Source organism: Vicugna pacos, chromosome 19 (assembly GCF_048564905.1).
Source record: "Vicugna pacos chromosome 19, VicPac4, whole genome shotgun sequence".
Taxonomy (NCBI): Eukaryota; Metazoa; Chordata; class Mammalia; order Artiodactyla; family Camelidae; genus Vicugna; species Vicugna pacos.
The window spans coordinates 30,145,471-30,166,379 of record NC_133005.1 but is presented as its reverse complement, the minus strand read 5'-3'; the positions used below and the strand labels follow the sequence as shown (position 1 = coordinate 30,166,379).

General features: G+C 47.4%; 1 long non-coding RNA gene across 1 annotated transcript; it reads left to right on the top strand.

The window, feature by feature from the left end:
• The first annotated feature begins 994 nt into the window (after window positions 1-994).
• On the top strand, window positions 995-5,417 carry LOC140687290 (uncharacterized). Its single transcript, XR_012061486.1, has 3 exons — window positions 995-1,157; window positions 1,467-1,762; window positions 4,966-5,417. It is a non-coding gene; the product is annotated as an uncharacterized lncRNA (long non-coding RNA).
• Window positions 5,418-20,909: the final 15,492 nt, after the last annotated feature.

Genomic DNA, 20,909 nt, shown 5'->3' with positions numbered 1-20,909 from the left:
ATGACCCTGCAGTTGGGTTTCCAGACACCCTCCAGTAGCTGAATGGGTGGGGACCAGGGTGGGAAGTGGGGCGTGTGTCAGTGAGCTCAGCTGCCTGCTACCTCATATGCTGTCTTTCAAATGCATCTCGATCAGGGTCCGGAGAGCTGAAATGCCCTGGGCAAGTGACTTCAACTTCCTGAGCCTCAGTTTCTTCATCTGTAAAATGGGATAATAACAGCTGACTCTTACATTTGTTAGAGCGTCTGCTAGGCTCATTTCATCTGGGCATTTGCCAGTGTAACCCAGAACTGATCCCCATGCTTGCTTCTCCTCCAAGGAAGGAGACTTTCCTGCTTTCAGAACCTTCCACCTGAGCCTGGCTCTGCTCCATCTTCCAGAGAAAAGACCCAAGATGTCTCTGGCCTCTGGATCCTTTGTTCATGCAGGTCATCTGTTGACACATGTAAATGTAGAACTCAGCCCACTCATTCCCAAAGAGCTTAAGCTTCTTCAGGTTTAGGATTGGCAGCAAGAGAGGCAGAAGGAGGTTGAGGTTGACATGGAAATGGGAAAAAACTTGGAGAGAAGCTTCAGTGGGAATGGGTGAAATGTAAACGAATTAGGCTGACAGTGTTTTTTGAGCGTTCATTATGATTCCAGGCACCTGGGACAGTGGCGAACAAGGTGATCTGTGATCCGCTCCTGGAGCTCACAGGCTCTAAGGGAAGCCAGACCCTGAGTAGAAATGGCATATGTGGAGAAAGCTACAAAGGGAGATGTTCAGGGTGCTATGGGGGTGAATCCAAGGAAATCTAGCATCGTCTGATGCAGTCTCCCAAATGAAGTATGCTGGTATTTTAAATTATAATACTCATAATTACTAACGATTACCAAGGGCTCACTATCTGCCAGGCGTTTTGCATGCATGACCTCATCAAATCCCCAGAGCAAGAAGCCATTGAAATACACATTTTAAAGAAGCTGTGGCTCTGAGAGGTGAAGTAATGCCTGTGGTCATTCGGCCACCCAGCGGTGAAATCAGAGTTGTGTTTGAGACCTCTTGACTGTCTAACGCACAGACACGGGGAACTCTGGGCTGCAACTAGTTCTGCTTGGAGGTTGGCAACCTGAATGACACCAAAGGCAACTCCAAGGGCGTGAACGCTTCTCATAAGGTAGGAAGAGAGATGCTGGAAAGGTAGGCACACTTGAAGGAAAGGTGGGAAATGAGGGAGGGCTACCTCTGTCTCTTCTCCTTGTCTGGTCACCTTGTTGTCACCTTCCTTCAGGGACACATAACCTCTGGATTCACTCAAAATTCCTGGGAGGGTATTTCTCTTGGAGGCTCATACCACATATGTAGTTAGATCTCCTGTACATGGTTTGAACGTTCCCTTTATATTTGGTGTCCGTTGAGGTTGATGAAGTGCCTGAGGTCTATTCCTCTAAAGAGTGAAGGTTGAAAGAGGTTGCTTGTCTTCCAGCTCTCCGAGCTGCCACCTTGGATTTCATGGAATGTCCCAGAGACTGGTCCTTCAACTCAGCGAATGAGGAGGGAGCCAATGTTTGAGATCCTTCCAATGTTCAGACAAAGCCAGAGGCCCAAGAGGAGGAGAAAGAGACCCATGGCATAAACTCTTCCTAGACTTAGGGGTTTCACGAAGCCTGACCACTGGAAGGGTGACTGGTGTGGGAACTGACTTCGTTTCCAGGCTGCGGGGATGCTTGCTTGCTTGCCTGCGGCAAAGGCATCCTGCTGGGATTTGATCCTTCAGGCAGGGTGAGGATCGAGTAACTATTCACTGGGCCGGGTTGTATCTGAGCGATGAGAGGAAGAGGCACGAAGCATATATTAAGAACCAAATTAGACAACTTTTTGTGGTTCCGAATGTTCAGACACTTTTTTTTTTTAAAAAAAAACTTCTGTTTTCTCTCCTCAACTGGGAAGTGATCAGAACCAAAACTGAAACTGGTGGCATCTAGAAATGAGGCCGATTTCTCTGTAGGGAAGCCTAGACTGTCCAAGGTGAGACTCGGGTGCTGGGTCAGCTTGGTGAGGACTTCATAAGACACCTCAGGAGTTAGTAGTACATTCAGTGAGAATGGATGGCCCCTTTCTCTAGGCCAAGACTTGTTCTGGGAACTGGAGATTCAGAGGTGGTGAAGGGACGAACATCCCTGATCTCTCAGGACCCCAGGGGCTGATGCCAGAGGGAATACAGAGTCAAATAAAATATCCCTGTGTGAAGGTTAAACAAGGTTTTACACAAAGAGGAATGACTAATTCTACTCAGTCAGAGGAGGTGGTTGGGGCAAGTTTCAAAAGCTTTGATTTCAACTCTGTGGGGGCAGGGGAGGGAGATAGCTCAGTGGTAGAGCGCATGCTTAGCATGCAGGAGGTCCTGGGTTCAATCCCCAGTACCTCTGTTAAAAATAAATTAATTAATATAGATAAATAAATATAGTTACCTCCCCCTCAAAAAGTAGCAAAGGAAAAAAAATGTAAGTTTCTCTTAAAAAAATTAACTCTGAAGAATGTGTAACCTGAATAAATCTTGACATCCCATATGGCTCAGTCCAATTTTAGGGCTGTAACACAAGAGAGAGTGAAAAAAGTAAATATAGTGTTTGAAAGTAGTTTGAACCTTTATTCAGTTCCTGGAGGAAGTGCTAAATGGGAGCGGGCTACTCTTAAACATCCCTCCATGCAGTTTTCCCACTCAGTATCCTCTACAGGGGGGCGGGGGGAGTGCCCCCAAACCCGCTCTGTTTCTAGTCTCACTCTTTAATACCACAAGCTTTGCCTACCTGAAGGCTCTGGTATTAAAAAAAAACAACATATGTCTATATGTCTGTTCTTTGTCAAATGGGTAGCTCTGTCTCCACGTTCCATGGACATCCTAATGAGGAGTATTGTTCTGATTCTTCTTCCTAAGGAGGGAGGGGAGAAGTTCTGGAACACTCACATTTTAATTCTTTCTCTTCCTGTTGCAGTTAAATGGGGTCTCACTGAGTTGAGAACTGGGGAAAAGGGCCCCCTGGCAAAGAGGCACCTTGTCCAAAGGCATGAAATACTGTAAGAAAACACAATGCATTTAGGTGTGAACAGAGCTGGGGATCCTCATGAGGAAGTGGGAGGGGGGTAAGGTTGGAGAGGTTAAAAGGAACTGGATTGTGAATAACCTTGAGGCTGATGACTAGGCATCTGGGCCTGATCCTAAGAGTAATGGAATCCATTGAAGGTTTGTGTGTGTGTGTGTGTGTTTGTGTTTAATTTGGATAAGATGGGATCAGTTTTGCATTTGAGAAGGAGAACTCTTGGAGACTTGTAGGAAGGTTGGATTGGATGCAAGGAGAGGCCAGTACACCGGACATGGAACTGTTGCGAACACCCAAGTGTGTGACCTGGACTGGCGTGACCACGGTGATGGAAAGGAGGAGAGGGACGCCTGTCAGAGCTACTTCAAGCAGGGGAAATGGCTTCACATGCTCACCATGCTTCACTCACTTGCCAAGCAAATGGTCGTGAAAGAGGGTGTCGGGTACAGCACACGTGGATACCCTATATCTAGACACCCAGTCTGTGTGCCCAGTAGGGTGATTGAAGGTAATTACAAGTCCAGGCTTGGAAGCCTCCTTCTGAAGAAATGGACCAATGGATTCAAAACACGCATGTGGGTGGGGCTTATCCATATCTCCAGCTTTCCTGACCACTTCCCACACAGACTCTGGTCTCCCAGGACCAACCTGGCAGCACTGCCCTCTTTCTCAACCCACTGCTCCTCCCTGCTGGGCTTGAAATCTAGGTGGAGGCCACCCAGACTTCTTTCTCAGGCCGCATCCAAGAGTGTGGGGAGGAAGAGACACGGCCTTCAGAGGCCGACAGATCAGAACACAAGTGCCAACCCCCAGGCTTGGTGAGCCCCTGCCCCTCAGGGCTTCAGTTTTCTCATCCATAAAATGGGAGAGTGCCTCTTTTACAAGGTGGTGAAATGATGAGATAACCTGCATGTAAAACCCCTGGTCATGGGCTTGGCACACAGTAGATGCTTAATAAATATTCATTTGCTCCCACTAGATTTTGGCTTCTGTTGTACCCCCAAGTCGTTTCTTAGGACAAGTAACTGTAGTAACTGTTTTAATGCTCATGTTTCATTTTGGAGATGAGGATACTGATGTTCAGAGAATATATATTATGTATATAACTGGTCATAGGATATGGTTTGTACTATCTTATAGGTAGAAACTTGCCCCACTTCAAAATGAATCCTGACTTCTGGCTCCAAAGAACTTTCAGAACCAGAGTATCCACGGGTTGATGGCCAGCACTTTAGCTGACCAAGGGCCTGAGATGTTGGCTTCTAAGGGCTGCCACAAAAAGTTTGTGTCTTGAACATCGAGATGCTTTTCTGTCCCCTTAGTCACTGGCTAAGTGATCCCTTTGGCAGGGGGCTGGTCCATAAGACAGTTCATCACGGTCTCAGAGGAAGCTGAGACTGAACTCCTCTGCTGCAATTGTATTGTGGATGGAGATGTCTGGGGAGAAGGAAGGGGACACACCCCAGACTCTGAAGGAAAGATCCTAGAGCCCTTAACAGCACAGCTCTCAGGGTGAGGACTTAATGAAGACAGTCTTGGAGACTCTCTCCTTTCCGCCACGAGGACCAACTGAACCCCAGGAAGTTATCTTAGTAAAGAGCTTTGTATCTTACAGATATTTGGCTTATGCAATTCAGCTCTGAAACAAAAAGGAAGACAGGAAAATGTTTAAATACACAGATGATTCTGGCCATTCATCTCAGTGAGCATAGACACAGAGTGAGTGTGAGTGGGGAGAAGTTAATCTCTCAGCTGAGTGTCAACTTCAAGTCCATGTATGTCTCTGTGTGTCTCTGTTACAGCACCAACTGTGATTCTGGCAGTGAAAGATTTGAATATTGTCATGAAACATTGCCTCAGCTGTACATCTATTTTATCTTCTAGCGTTCCAGAGAAGGAATGGTGAATTGTTCCAATACTGGAGAAAAAAACCTAGCCGTGTGAACAGATTGAGAGAAGTGTGTCAGTCCCCACTATGGATCCTGCAGTGGTGATGAATGATGCTTGCCAGCACCCAGTTCTTTTCTCCTTCTGAATACACAGGACACTGAACAATTTTGTGTTTGGGTGGGGCCACATGACAGATTCTAACTAATGAGTGATGTGTGTTAGGACTGGGTCTAAATATTTAATTGCCAGGGCAATAACATCCAGAGCTGTCTCTCTCCCTCTGGCATGGTGACAATTGGTGGCTGCTTTGTAAACTGGGAATCCTGAATGACTGTAACAGATGAAATCTCCCTGCCTATCTGTGGGAAACATATGGCACTGAATGGTAGATGAATCTTGGTGGTTTTTATCTGAGACTTTTGGTCTTGCTTGCTATAGCAGCATAACCCAACACATCCTGACTGATACAGGCTTTTTCTTTTTCTTTAAAGGAGAATGTTGGGTGCCTTGTCACCCAATATAAGGATTGTCACCTTGTGTTGTGACTTTAGAATCGATACGCTGGTGGCTCTATTTGAGTTTTATTGGACCTCATTCTGTTCTAAGTACAGAGTACTCTCATTAAATCCTTACTGCTACTACATGAGATTGAAAGAACAATGTCCATTTTGTAGATAAGAAAATGAACACAAAATGATCAGCTACTGTGTCTAATTTCACAATGGCAGGGAGGGATTTTAAAGTCAGGTGACCCCAGAGCCAGTGATCTCTTGATTATATTACCAGTTCATGAAGCTTTAGAGCTCAGTTCCTTCAAGAGAACTGAGGGTTTGGCAATGGAACTGCTGAGGGTTTGGCAATGGAACTGCTCCACCAGGCCTTAGCCACCTGGAGCCAGACTAGTTCCTGCCGTGTGGCAAGCCTCTAAGCACCTCCACTTACCCCACGCTCCCTCCCACACTAATGATATTGACTCTTGCCACCCTAGCAGGGTGTTCCACTGCCTAATTACTGTTTGGAAAACTCCGAGGGTGGAAAACATGATGTTCAGTGCTTAATGGTTAAAGGATTCTGTCAAGTCTAGAGCAGAGTGGGGGACCTGGGGGTTATTGGTATAGGGCAGGGCACGGACGCTGGGGTTCCAGACCAACCAAGGTACACTGCGTCATAGAAGGGCAGGGACAAGGCTCTGGCAGTGTCTTCTCTGGCTGAAGCCAAGGTTCTTAGATGATCTGGATGATGTGGCTGTGGGGTATATCACTCACCATTGTCACTCCTAGGTCTCTTTCTTGGGCTAAAGCCCCATATCTGCTGTATTACCACATATATGGCAACCCATTCTCTGGGCACTGACCATGAGCCAGAAACCTGGCTGGGAACCCAACAGTCATAATGTCATTGATTCTTCACCACCGTGAGGTGAGCTCTTGTCCCCATTTGGAATTTGAGGATGAGAGGGTGATGTGCCTTATTGAGGGATGCATAGCTGGTGGGTGGAGTATGTGAACCCAGGTCTGTCTGGCCCCTAAGCCTGCATTCTTCAACTCCAAGCAGCCATCTGCCTCCTTTGAATGAAGTATGGGAGAACAAAGACAGGTATCATTGGAGTCACAATGATGCAACTCTTGAGACCTCAGACTGAGCCTATGCCTTTTTATCTGTCTCCATAATGGTGCCAACTTCCCTCAGGGGGGAATTTAACTATATATATAGTTAAACATAAAAAATATAAATATATATAAATATAAATATATATAGTTAAAATATATAAATTTTTAAAAAGTATCTTTTCTGAAGATTCTTGGGTCTTGGCTTTGAAAAGCAATTCAGTGATTATCCTCTCGACCCCAAACTTAGGAAGTCATCACTGTCTTGACTACCTCTCAAGACAGGGAGCTCACCACCTCTCAAGGCTGTTGGGCTCCGGGAGCTCTACCTGAGTTAAGGTGGAGCCAGAGGAAGAGCCCTCATACCCTAGGGGATGGGGGAAGAGTAGTAGGAGGAGGGGGCACAGTTAATGGCTGTATCCTGGTGGGTGTCCACGGGGGCACACCTGTGATGGTGATGATTAGAAGGTGACAATGGGCCATTTTTGTAATTGGCATTAATGACACCACTTGGCCTGAACATCCACTTCCTGCTTTCTCTCCTCCCACATCTTGCTGAATCTCTGCTCCGAGTGGTGACACCTGACCTGCCGATATCCCGACTTGTCTGGCCAACTCCAGTTGGTCCTAAAGGCTGGGGCAAAGAATGTGCCTGGGGTCTGGGTCTTTTCAGACCTAGGCTAGGGTTCTCGTCTCCCTTGCCTTGGATACTAGTGGAAGCCTGGTTTTCTTCCAAAGTGGGATGGTCATTTTCAGAGAGTGTAGGCCTCTCATGGCCCAGATAAGGGTCTGGACCAAAAGTCACCCCTCGGTGGGATTTGATATGAGTTCCAGGGCCTAGAGGCTGACTGCCAGCCAACCCACAGATGGTATGGAGACAGAGGCAGAGACTTAATACAGATCTGCAGGCAGAGGGAGACATAGAGAGTCAGAATGAGAAATAGGAAGGGAGGGAAGGAAGGAAGGAGGGAAGTAAGTCAGTCCATACATTATTACATTTAATCCAAGTAAGACTCTAATATCCCCACAGAACAGATGGAAAAACCCGGGGTCAGGCAGGTGTATCAGATGTATTTAGTGGTCAGTATTGATTCTCATCTCCTCCTATGCTTCCCTGTGAGTCTCAGAGACTCCAAGTCCAGCAACCACATTCTGTAGATTTCCTTGTCTCCAGAGTTCTCCGTGTGAGCAGGGAGGTGCTCATGTAAGATTCGGAAGGAAGAAAGACCCAGAAGCCATTCTTTTTCTCAAGCAGTGATGACAGACACATGAGCCTCTGCTCTCCCTGCCCATCATTGGTCCCGGACCTGCACGGAAGGCAGCTGTGACTGTCGCTAGTGGCTTCTGTTAACTTCCTGACTGCTGCAGCACCAGGAGGAAATTGCTGACTTTGGATCACAGATAGGGCAACTGACATGAACTGTAGGGCAGACTCAAACATTCTCTCCTCAACTCTTCCAAACCTTTTGTAAACACCCAGTTCCCTGAATTAAATCCCTTTCTGCTAGAGATGACTGAATCTCTGTATTTGAGACTGCATTTTAGAAGATACAGGAGATAGGAGACTTGCCCAGGATCAAGAGCTAGCAAGTCAAACCAGGTCTATCTGATTTTAGGGGCCTGCACTCTTTTTATTAAAACAGTTTTTTTTAACATAAAATTTACCATCTTAGCCATTTTTTGTTTACAGTTCAGTGGCATTAAGTACGTTCACATTGTTGTGTAGTCACCCCCACCATCCATCTCCAGAATTCTTCCCATCTTCCCAGACTGGAACTTGGTATGCATGAAACTCTGACTCCCCATTTCCTTCTCCTTCAGCCCTTGACAACCATTGTTCTGCTCCTGCCTCTATGAAGTTGACTACTCTAAGTACTTCCTATATATGGACTCATACAGCATTTGCCTTTTTTTGGTCTGGCTTATCTCACTTAGCATAATGTCCTCAGCGTTCATCCATAATGTAGCATATATCAGAATTTCCTTCCTTTTTAAGGCTGAATAATATTCCATGCTATGGATAGACCATGTTTTGCTGATCTGTTCATCTGCTGATGGAAATCTGGTTTGCTTCCATGTTTTAGCTGTTGTGAATAGGACTGCGATGAACACAGGTGTACAAAAGGGCCTGCATGCCTAACTTATCTGCCACGTGGCTTCTAACTGCTTAGGAGCTTTCATTTCACAGCAACCTGAAGGCATGATGTCACTGTCACGTCTTTGAGGCTGAAGGACGGGACATCGTTTTCCAGAAGTTGCTATGCAGGATTATCAATTATTCCTCAGGTTGCTTTCCCATCCCTCTCAAATGCCCATGGGGCAGATAGACTCATCAGGCTGAAGAAGGGGCTGGGTGAGGGAAGTGAAGGGATTGGTGAAGACTCGGTCTGAGAACCAGCAAACCAGCAGCCAATCTCTAAGCTCAAGAAGCAGAAGCCAGAGGCACTGCCCTGCTGTTCAGTGGCTGACTTAGGGCACTTCCTGGCAGGTGGGCTGTGTCTTAGGAAATCACAGTGGGTCTTTGTGCTCCCAAAGTGAGATATCCAGGTTGCCTTGGGATGCCCTTGTGCCCCTGCATTATTGCTGAATGTCTACTCTTACCCGACTTCCCCCTGTTCCCAAAGGCTAGGACTTCACTTTAGCTTATTTATTCATTAATTTGTTCAAATCATTTGTTCATCTATACAATACTTACTTACTGAGTTTGGGTGTGTGTCAGGCACTGGAGATAGAGCAGCAGACAAGCAGATATGATCCTGAACTTTTGAACATTGTTTTATAGCAGGGAGGCATGGAATAAACTAAGAAGACAAATTCATACATAGGATTACCTATGCTGTTGGCAAGTGCCATGAAAAAAATAAAACAGGGTCATAAGGTAGAGAATGACTGCAGGAGTGGGTGGAGGACATTAGGAAATGTCTCTTTGTGGAGGTGACATTTGAAATGACATCTGAATGATGAAGCACCAGCCCTGCAAGGGCTGGGGAGAGGGCATTCCAGGTGTAGGAAACAGCAAGTGCAAAGGCCATGAGGCAGCAAAGAGCACGGTGTGCTCATGAAACAGAAAGACCTCTGGTTCTCCTGAACTATCATCATTCCCCATGACCCAGTAGGATGTAAAATTTGTATCATCTGCTGCCTACCCTGGAGTCCCACTGAAGATGGAAGCGACATCCCATGCCTTGCTCTTAACCATATCTGGTTTCTGCTCCCTGCCATGCCTCCTCATGTCTTCCCAGCTTGCCACAGAGCTGAGTCCAAAAAGCTGAAGATCTCCTTATGGACACAAGTTATTTGATCTTGAGCTCAGAGGAGCTTTTACCAGATGGAAGTCTGTCTGTTTCTGATGTGATGTGCCCTGGGGCATGTGGCACTTGGTACCTCTTTTACCTGGGTTTCACAAATTGGTTAAGGCCAGATTGGTGTTGGCAGACACATTATTCATTCACTCATTCATTCATTCATTTATTCATCAGTAGTTAATTGGATGCCACCATCAACAGAAATAAGAGCTGATGACAATAAATGAGGGGGATGTCAACCAGGATAATATTTTTTGAATGCACTTAACTGCAACCTGGGGCTCAGGCAAGAATTTTAAGAGGAACTGATGCATGAGTTGAAATCTTATGAGTAGTATCATGAAAGATGAGTAGGAATTTGCTAGTGAAGGGACTCATGAGAAAGAAGAGTATTCCAGAGTCTGGAAATTGTGTGTGCAAAGGCCCTGAGGTAGGAGAGAACATGGGAAATTCAGGGAACCATAAGTTAAGACTGACCTGGCGGTGTTTATAAAGGAGGGTGTGTGTGGAAGAATCTGGCTGGGAGGTCTTCTGGCCTGTAGGGCTCAGATTCTTCAAGGTCTTGGCTACTCTGTTTTGTGGTTGTTGTTTTTGAATTACATAATTCTTTTCTAGATATTCAGGCCAGTCACAGAGGGAAATTATTGCAGAGGAGGAGCAAAGATGGACAGTAGGGTTAACTTTGACTTTCTCTTGCTTTTTATCTTCACAAGTGATCTTGGTGGGTGCCCCTCTCACTCCTGACCTGACTTTCCTCCCTTGGATTCCTGTCCTGGCCAACATGTCCCTCCCACTTTTCAGGCAACTCTCCCAGCCACCCATCTGCTCTTCTTTGGAAATCTCCACCCCTTCCACCATATGAGTTCTAAGCTGCAGTGCTCAGGCTTAGGTAGGCAGAGCCCTCAGCTGCTGCCAAGAGAATGAATTGGAGGAAGACAGAACCGAGGGGATGTTGTGGTTGTCCAGGGCTGGGCCACTGCCCGAGTGGGGGCTGAGAAGTGGCTAGGTTTGAGGGATCTTCAGGAGATCTTTTAGAAGGTCTGAGTGGGGCTTGGATGAACAGATGGATGGACACAGATACTGAAAGAAGAAACATAGGGAGGAGGAGGGGCATGGGAGAAGGTCTTGAATCTGCTGAGGGCAATGGCTGGAACTCTGGAACCATGTATGACGTTGGGCAAGTCACTTAAGCCCCCTGACCTCCAGTTTCTTCATCTGTAAAGTGGGGATGTGAACAGTATCTATTGCACAGGTGGTTGTGAGAATTAAATGAGTCATGCTCCGTCCTGTGCTTGACACATGCCAACTCTATATCACTGTTGGTTAAAGACATTCTGATGCATTTCAATAAATGCATGGTTATGATAGGTCTGATGTCCAGGAAGAAGACCTGAGCTGAAGGCAGGGACATGAGATGTATTTTCCCAGGTCATGGCTCCCCTCCACAGGATAAATATTTGCAAATTTAATGTCAAAGCATTTAAGAGAATCAACTCTTTATTGATAGTTGCAGACTTTTTGGAGGAACTTATTTGCATCTGAACAATTAGTATGTCAATTGCAAACCAAGCTACTCCACTCCTCAGAAATGCCTCAGGGACTAGCTGTTGGTAGGACTTTGGTATTTAGTTTGAGTTACAGTGTGTGTTCTAGAGAAATAAAAAGGCAGCCCCCCCCCTTTTTTTTAATGCTATTCACTTCGTATTCTGACTGGTCTCTCTTCCCGTTAGCCTGGATTAATGGGGTGTCTGGAATCACTTTGAACTCACTTGGGTTTTGGTTTAAATGGTAGGCACTATGCTCTAACATGGGAGTGAGAGCCCGCGGAGAGGGGCATGTTCCTCTGTTGTCTTCTGCATCTGTCTGAGGTGGCCTGGGCGGCTGCTGATGCAAATTAAGGTGGTAACCATGTGGTTCTTCCTAGCCAGGCTCCTGGCTCTGTATTTCTCCCATCCAAAGAGTCTAGTTGGACCAGAAGAATGAAGAAAGAGTAAATAGTGCAAGAAGAACATCAACTGAAAAAAAGAAGCATAAACTAGAAGTTGAGAATTACGTTTTATTCAGTGGCCTTACTGAGAACTATAGCCCGGGAGACAGCCTCTCAGCCAGCTCTGAGGGACTGTTCCAAAGATATCAGGGAAAAGGCAGGATATACAGGAATTGTTGCTGAAGAAAACCAAAACAAAATGCTTAGCGGAACATCAAAAGATTACTGCTAATCACAGAAAACAGACATCTCAAGTGAATGATATTAAGGCTTTTCTATATATGGAAAGATACAACAGTCTGGGCTCATTGAAATCATGAGGCATTATCTTAACTATCTGGGGCCAGTACCCAGTATTTCTCTGCCCTGAATTCCCCTTGGGAAGCGTCATTGGGTGCAACTCTAGTGGCTGATGGCTTGATGGTAGGCAGCATTCTTCTTTTTTTTTCACTGAAATGGCAGGCAATGCTTTTTTTTCTTGCCCACAGAGGAATGAAGGTAGATCAGTTTCAAGATAACCCATCCTATCAGTGACCCATCGCTGTGTAAAAGACCCCCTTCCAAACTCAGTGGCTTAGAGAAGTGATCTATGTGACTGGGAGTCTTTTCTGCTGGTCTCACCTGAGCTCATCACGTGACTTCAGAGGCTTCAGAGACTTTCAGAGGCTCCTGGCCTCAGTGGGATGTCTGGGCCGATCTCCAGGGCCTGGGTCATCCTGACCTTCCGGCAGGCAACGTGATCTTATTGGCCTATCCAAGTCATGTGTCCAAGCCCAGAGTCAGAGAGAGGGAGAGGACCACACAAGTGTGGATTCTGAGAAGAGGGATTTTTTTGTCATCACCAACGTGATGCTTGCTCTACCCCGACTGTCTATGCAGCATTTCAAAATTTATAACTGTGGGTTCACCGAATCATGGAATGGTGATGATGAAGATGCTGATAGAAATCATAATACTATCTTTAATAATGCATCCCATTTTATCTGGGACTTATTCAGTCCAGGGGCTTAAATAATAAAATGAGTAACTAGATCTTCTCAGCCACTCTGCCAGGTCAGTACCATCCCCAGTTTATGGAGGAGGAAACTGAGGCTCAGAAAGGTGAAGTCCTTTTGTCTAAGTGCATCCAGTGGCCGTAATTCCTTCTGAAGTCGCCCTGAATCCTTCCACCCTGGCCAAGAGCTCTACAGATCAAGCTAAATCACATTTCCAAAGCCAATGCTTGGACTTGTTGAAATGCAAGCAGCTTTCACCAAATAGCAGTTTGATGAGCTGAGCAGGAGTGAATCAGAAACACGAGGCTGATGTTTGTCTTTATCCGCACGGGGGTTTGGCAGTCTCCAGGCTCCCTTGGCAAGTGGGCTTCGAGCGCTGCCAAAACCTGGAGCTCTGGTGTGATCGTGTGACCCTTCCGGTCAGGACAGGCCTCCCACCCGCCTTCCTGCTGCTCAAATCAGATTCCCGGCTGCTTGTGGCTTCTCCTGCTCCTTTGTCCCACCCTTGAGCCCCTGGGACAGGATGGCAGGGGGGCGTCTTCACAGCCCCATCACATGTGGAGAAAGATGGCACAGAGCACGCTTGCCTGGAGTGCTGTCAAAGCAGCGGTCCCCCCAGGTGCCAGGAAACCCGAGCCTCGGAAATTGTGGCGACAGGACCCATCCATGGGCTGTGCTGTCGGGAAGAAGCTCAGAGAGAGGAGGGACGTGGAGGATGACACTTACCCCAGCTGACTCGGGGTGGGGGTGGTGACCTGGCCTGATTCCTCTAAGATTCCATTCCAGGCTGAAAAAGTCTGGAGTGGATCTGGTTAATCTTTCTTTCTTTCTTTCTTTCTTTCTTTCTCTTTTTTTTTGTGATTGCAAAACTGCAAAACTTCCTGGAACCTTGACTCCTCTGGTGGGACAGTCCCAGACCTGGAGTAGGACTGTGGCAGATTCCAGTTCATCAGACAGAGGAGCATTTTGGCAGGCGTTTTGTGCAACTGCCGTCCTGTGGCACACACTAGAAGGATGCTGTTTTAAATGTCTTCTCCCCGAAAGTGCCAGAACACAAGCTGCATGACTGCAGAGACCTCATCTGCTTTATTCCTATCCCTGGCTTCTAGAATGGTGTCTGGCTCAAGACAAGTGGCGAAGAAATAGTGGATAAAAAACTAAATGAAGAAATGAATGCAGGACGCTCACTGCTCTCTTTCCTTCCTGTTTCCTTTTTTCCCTCCCTCCCCCTCTCCTCCCTCCTCTTCCTTCTTTTCTTCCTTCATTTACTAGGACAGGCACAATGCTAGATCCTAGCGATGCAGTTGTGAAACAAATCAGGTCTGCTCTGTGTTAAGTGACGACTGTTTGTGACTGCAGGTGACTGATGACTCTGGCCCCAGGAGCTGGAGAAGGCTGAGAGGCTGAGGGCTGCCCCGATCCCCAGAGGACCCGAGAGGAGTCCTTGCTTGTCACTGTCAGACCTCGGGCTCCTTCTGGCTCTTCTGAATACCCCTTAACATGCCATTGTCCTGAAGACCCCAGACACCCGAGACCTGGCAAAGCAGGCCACGAGGCCCCTCTTCCCTCACTGCTGCTGCTCCTGAAGCCAAGCCACTAGCCTGTGAGCTCTGGAGGAGCAGGGGCACATCTGTCTCACTCACCACGGGACCCCCAGCTCCTGGCAGGGACCTGGCACCAATGAATGCTGGGTGAATGAGAAAGCCTGCGGATAGTGCTCCTTGAAGACCTAAGTCCACATCCAAAGAGGAGAATAAAAGAAAAAGTAAAGACAGTGGCTGAAATTCTGGGAAGTTTCAGAGTTCTTGGTTATGGCCCCAGCTCAGATGTCCCTCCTGTAAGGGCTGCAAAAGCTCCTCCCTTCCTTATCCCCGAGGCTGCAGCTCAGCCAATACCCTCCTTCTCTCTGACCAGCTCTTCTTCTGGGGACCCACGAAGATCTCTTGGCCCCAGAGGGAGCCTTGCAGGTGCCCTCTAGGCAAAAACAGGGTTGTTCTCTCTGAAAGGAGAAAGCCTGCATGGTTTAAAGTTGCCAACTTGCTCCCTCTTAGCTGAGTGTCCCAGGTCTCAGAGATTCGTGGGGGTCCCTGGGACTATTCTGAATCCCATGTTGCCCCTTTGTGCCTGCATTGCTGGTGACAGTGGTTGGTTCCATCAAATGATGGAGCTGAAATCCCCTTGCTGGGTTCAGGACAAGGATCTGAAAACACTGGGAAGGTCAACATTGTATTAATGTCAGCATGGGCAGCTGCTTCCCATCACAGACGGTGTGGTCACTAGGAAAGAGAAAGGAGGGATTCTGGAGCCTCCCGTAACACTGAGCCCCCATGATGTGCGATGTGCAGAGCGCTGAGCTAGTCCCTGTGCTCATGCCTCACTCCATCCTGCAAGGTGAATGTTGCTGCCCCATTTTACAGATTAGAAAACTGAATCTCAGTGCAGTAAAGTGACATATCCAAATTGATGCAATAGGGTTTGAAGTCAGGTGTGAATCTGAAGCCCAGTTGATTTTCAGACAATCCTCTGCCTCCTGTGATCAGAAAAGTGCCTTCCAAGGCATCTTCCCGTTGGGAACCTCCTCAGGTTTGGTGGTGGAAGGGGAAGGCCCAGGGGAGAGATGTAGAGGGTGTGATCAAAGGCCCATGGGGTGGAGAAGAGGAGAAAATGAAGTTACTCCTTCCTTCATTCAGGTAATGAGCATCCACTCTGGGTTAAATGCTGGGGATCCAGCAGGAAGAAACCCAGCCCTTGACTTACTCAGTAGGTACATGAGATACTTTTCAGGTATTACACAAATCAATGTAAATTGCCCCCAAGAGCAGTGCTCTGAAGGAGATGAATGAAGTGCAAAAAGATATTCTGAGAGAGCTCTGGCATGGCCAAGGAGGTCAAGGCGGTTTTCCTGAGGAAGGAGTGCTTCCCCTGAGATCTCAGATATGAGGTGGAGTTAACAAAGTGATTGTGAAGCTGGGAGGGGAGGATTAAGAAATGTCCCAGAAAGCATCAAAAGCATATGCAAAGGCCCTGGGGCAGAAGACATCCTGGAGCTCTCTGGAGAACAGAGAGCCAAGGGCTGGGTGGTGTCTCGAGATTGGAGCACAGGACGCCAATGACATATCTTAAGCAAAGGAGAAGACACGATTATATTTGAATTGAAAAAATACTCTCCTGACACCTTTGTAGGAGAATATACTTCCTCTGACTGCTCAGAGTAAACTTGGCAAAAAGGGGCTAGGGGCTACCTGGCAAGTCAGTTCCCATTGCTGGCTTTTCTCCCTCGTTATGGTGAGTTTGAGTTAAATGTTTGATTATTTCCATCTAGTTTAGATGCTCTGTGGCTCTTCCTGCCTCCCAATAGGACACTCAGTTTCACGGCAAAGAAATTCTTTGTCTTTGTCAATTGTTCTCTTGTACCACCTAACAGGAGCACTTGGAAGTGTGCACGTGGACCCGTATCTGTAAACACGGAGAAAGGGGAGAGAAGCTGCCAACTCGGGGGGTGGGGCACGCAGCATTGTCTATTCATCTTAAACGTTTGCCTGCTGTGATGCAGAGAGCCTACCACTTGGCATCCTCTGCCTGTGGGCAAAGGAGGAATGTCAGAGGATGTTCATTTTAACATTGTTTACAAATAGTGAAAAAACTTGGCACCAACTTAAACGTCCACACCTCGGCGACTGTTAAAAATGACGGCCCATCCATAGTAAGGAATGCTAAGTAGCTATTAAAAAAAAAAGTGAGTTGCGGGGAGAGTATTCATTAGTGGTAGAGCAGGTGCTTAGCATGCATGTGGTCCTTGGTTCAACTCCCAGTACTTTCATTAAAAAAAAAAATAAAAAAATAAGCTTAATTTATACCTTCCCCCACCAAAAAACAAAACAAAACAAAACAGAACACATATACATAACAAAGAAGAGAGCTGAGACATTGTGGTGGGTGCAAAAACAAACTGTAGAAAGATACATACTATCTGAAAATTTGTGTGGGAATGTCCCCAGCCCCCAGCCTGTCCTGTGAACGTCTTTGTTCATACAGACGATACAAAAACCAGAGATCTGAAAGAGGATTATTTAACTGATAACAGTGGTTGCCTCTAGACAGGGACCCAGGGTTGGAGGTGACCTCTGTCATGGGGTACTAGTGCCTTCTCAGCAATAGTCTAACATTAAACAAACAAAAAAAAGAATTCATTTGGGTATTTCCTATGTAACTTAAAATTAGTTAAAAAATGAACTAGGGCCCTGGGAGATACTCAGGAAACAAGTGTCCAGGTTTATTGCTATAGAGGGTGTGGTCGGGGCTACAGGGTCATTTCCGATTTCGATTTGTCTATATTTGATAGTCTTAAGAATTTTCAGATTGAGAATATATTTATACATTTGTGGTGCAAAAAAAAAAAAAAAAGGAAAGCAAAGAGAAAAAGGAAGTAGTTGTGTAGTTGTTTCAAATTAATTCTTCTGCAAACGATCTCAGCAGCGAGGGGCACTCGGGGGAACCGAGGCCCCGGGAGCCATGTGACAGCGGGCGGGCCAGCAAGCAGTGAGTCAGTGGGGGTGGGAGAAAGGCCACCCCCGGCGCCCGCCCGCGTCACGTGACGCCAGAGCACAGCAAACTGGCTTGTTTTGCAACCCAGGCAGGTCCTATAACCACAAGCCTGCTGGCTGGCCCCATGCGGCGGGGGTAGATGATGCCAGCCCTCTTCCCTCGAATGACTCATGCTTCTTCCCGCAATAGCTGGGGGAGGATGTGGAGAAGTTGGGCTCCAGGGCAGAAGCTACTGACCAGAAGCCCTGCCAGGCTGGGTGCCCTGCAGGGTGATGGGCACTGGGGTCTCTGCGGGAAGTCCCCCTGGGGCGGCTGCCCTTGTATGTAGAGGAACGCAACTGTGGACTTCTGTTTCAGACCCCCACCGCCAGTGCCCGCATGGCGATGGCAAGGCGGCGCGGCTTTAGAAGGTTTCCATCAAACATCGAGTTTATAATGTCCAGAGCACTGTGCTTGTGCAGAAGGATGACTTCTAAGGCAGGGCTTGTGGGCCCACTATACAGATGAAGAAACTGAACCTCCAGGGAGGTGACTTGTCCAAGGTCTAAGGTCCAAGCTAATAAGGGGCTGAAATGGGCTTGGAAACCAAGGGTGTTTTGATTCCAAGTCCAGACGATGTTCATTGCACTCTGGTTGCTTCCTCTGGTTGGAAAGGTGTGTGCTCCCAGGCACGTGCCCATGGAGGCCACTTCATATGGGTCACACTCTCAGGTGTGCCAGTGGAAGAGAAAGTTCAGGCGAGGGAAGTGGGAGGTCTTCCGAGATGGCAATGAGGATGACACACAACGTATCTGAGCACTTCTCTGCCAGGTCTGGACTAGCACCGTACACTCCTAGGCCCCTCAACAGCTGGTGACACAGTGATCCTTATTTTGCAGATGGGCACACTGAGGTTTAGAGAGTGAAATGACTATCTAACATCACAACCAGCAAGAGGATTCAGGGTTCAATCTCAGGTCCGTCTGAATCCAGAATCTACCCCTTGTAGTGAACCACAAGCCCTTTCAACCCGCAGGCACAAATTCTCTGTAAGGCTCTCCTTTCACTTGTCAGTCTACTCTTGTTCACGAGACAAGTTCTCATTCACGCTTCAATACCCCAGGGGGCCTCACCTCCTCCATGCAGCCTTCCTTAGCTGCACAGCCAGGGGTCCTCGCTAGGCCTCCATGGCTTCCTGCCACATGTGTCTTTACTGACACCTGCCACTTGGCTTTGTGACTCTTTCTACTCGCCTATTTAGGGGACTGTGAGCTCCTGAAGGGTAAAGATACTGGGAGGGTTAATTTTATGTGTCAACTGGTCTGCGTTAAGTGATGCCCAGAGAGCTGGTAACATTATTTCTGGGCATCTCTCGAGATTAGCATTTGAATCAGTAGACTGAATAAAGAAGGATGAATTTGCTCTCTTCTCTTGAGCTGGGACTTCCATCTTCTCTCACCCTCAGACATCGGAGCTTCTGATCCTTGGACCTTCAACTCAGACTGGAACTGCTTTCGGGCTCAGACTGGATTACAGCTCCAGCTCTCCTGGTTCTCCAGCTGCCAGCGGGCAGACAGTGGGACTTCTCAGCTTCCATAATCACGTGAGCCGATTCCTATGGTAAATACCCCCTTCCACATCTCTCTCTACATCCTGTTGGTTCTGTGTCACTGGAGGACCCTGACTAACACAGATGGCAGCATGTTTATCAGTTATTTTTTAAATCCTTTGATCACGTTTTTCCATCCAGAGGCTGGTGCAGTGGTTACATCACAGGTTTTATGGACCCACAGATCTTGGGTTTGAATCCCAACTGGTCAGGGTGATGTCGGGTCAATTCCTTATTCTCACAGTTGCATGTATGAAATGGGGATTCTCATGTCTACTTTTCAGTGTTGTTGCAAGGATTAAGTGAAATATATATGTGAAGTTCTGAGCACAGTGCCTGAGGCACAGAGCACATTAATACTATTACCCCAGCACAGTTTCCTTGTCCATATGGTGGCCCTGACGCCATTGTGAGGACCGGGTTGGATGCTTTGAGCGCTGCCCAGGATTTGTAACTCCACCCCTTGAGCATATCATTCCTCATTCTTCAGAGGGTGGAGATGAACATCCACATTTACACAGCTGAAGAAAATGGGTAAGCAGATGAGCTGAACAAAAATTTACAGGCCAAAGTTTGTGTATAAAGGAATGCAAGGAGTAAACAGGCACTTAAAAAATGTTCATTCTTAATTCTGACCGAGGAAATTAAAATGAATCACATCTACCACCTAAGGGAAAAAGGATGATCTTGTTAATGCCCATTGCTGGTGAGGTTGGGTCGAAAAATCACACACACAAACACTACTTGTGGTCACCCAAATTCTTACCACTTCGGGGATAATAGAACACTACATTGTCACACTCTCATCCTGAACTTGAGAAAATAATCTTGAGGAAAGGAAGCAGAAGGTGTTTGTTGCATTGGAATCTGTAACAGCAAAACCTGGCTAACCCTTGAAGGACCACTTACACGGGATGGTAAGTCAAATCGTGGTCTTTAATGTAATTGTCAGCTATGTCAGTGCTGAAAGTCTGGAAACATACGAGATGTTTATAGTGCAGTTACTGGAATAACAGAATGTGAACTGGAGTTTACTCGGTGAAGGCAAGTGTGTTAAATTGTGGAAATGCGGGCAAGGACAGAAAGCCCTAAGGCACAAAGAAAGAGCTGTGGTGGGGGTGGGGGGGGGGAGGCTGTGGATTGTCTCTGCTGCTGTTGTTGGACTCCGTCACTGCTCCCGGGTCACCCTGTGAGCGGCCTGGAGAAGCCCCTGGCTTTGGGATTTCATGCCCAGAGTCCTTCCCGCCAGGCTGCCCAGCCCCTCTCGGTGTCTCCTGCAGGCGGGTCTCCCCAGCAATCCCCCAAATGCAGCTTCCCCTCAAGCCTCGAGACACAAGGACAGTCAGCCCGCATCCTGGGGTGGTTGGCTCTGAGAATGTGGAACTTGTGGACACAGAGGGCCGACTCTTAGGCCATTTTTACCTAGGAGACTTGAGCATCCGCAGAGTATGGTGTCCGGTTTGGACTCCTCGGGCGTCCCGGAACCAATCTTCTGTGGATACTGAGGGACAACACAAGCAATGGCCTCTTGTCTGGCTCCAGAAAGCTGTCTGGCCTTCACCTGGGACTTTGGAAGGCCGAAGCACTCTGGTCTTGACTGGAAGATCCCCCAAGTGCTCTCCAGCGTTGGTCAGCAGGGGCTGATCTTGCTCAGAGGCTCCCGAGAGCACTTTCCATAGAGGCAAAGAGCCCTGCCGGGGAGGGAGGCTGCGTTAGTCCTAATGGGGCCCATGCAGCCCCGTTATCTTAGGAACTTTGCCTGAGAAGTGCATGTGGTTATCATGCACTTTCCCCACAGGACCATTTCCAACTTTAGACAAAGCAAAGTCATGGATGGAACCATTTCTGTCTGAAGGGCACTCCAGAGGGGCCCTTAAAGTGGGATGGAAAGTGTGTGGCTCCCCAGCCACC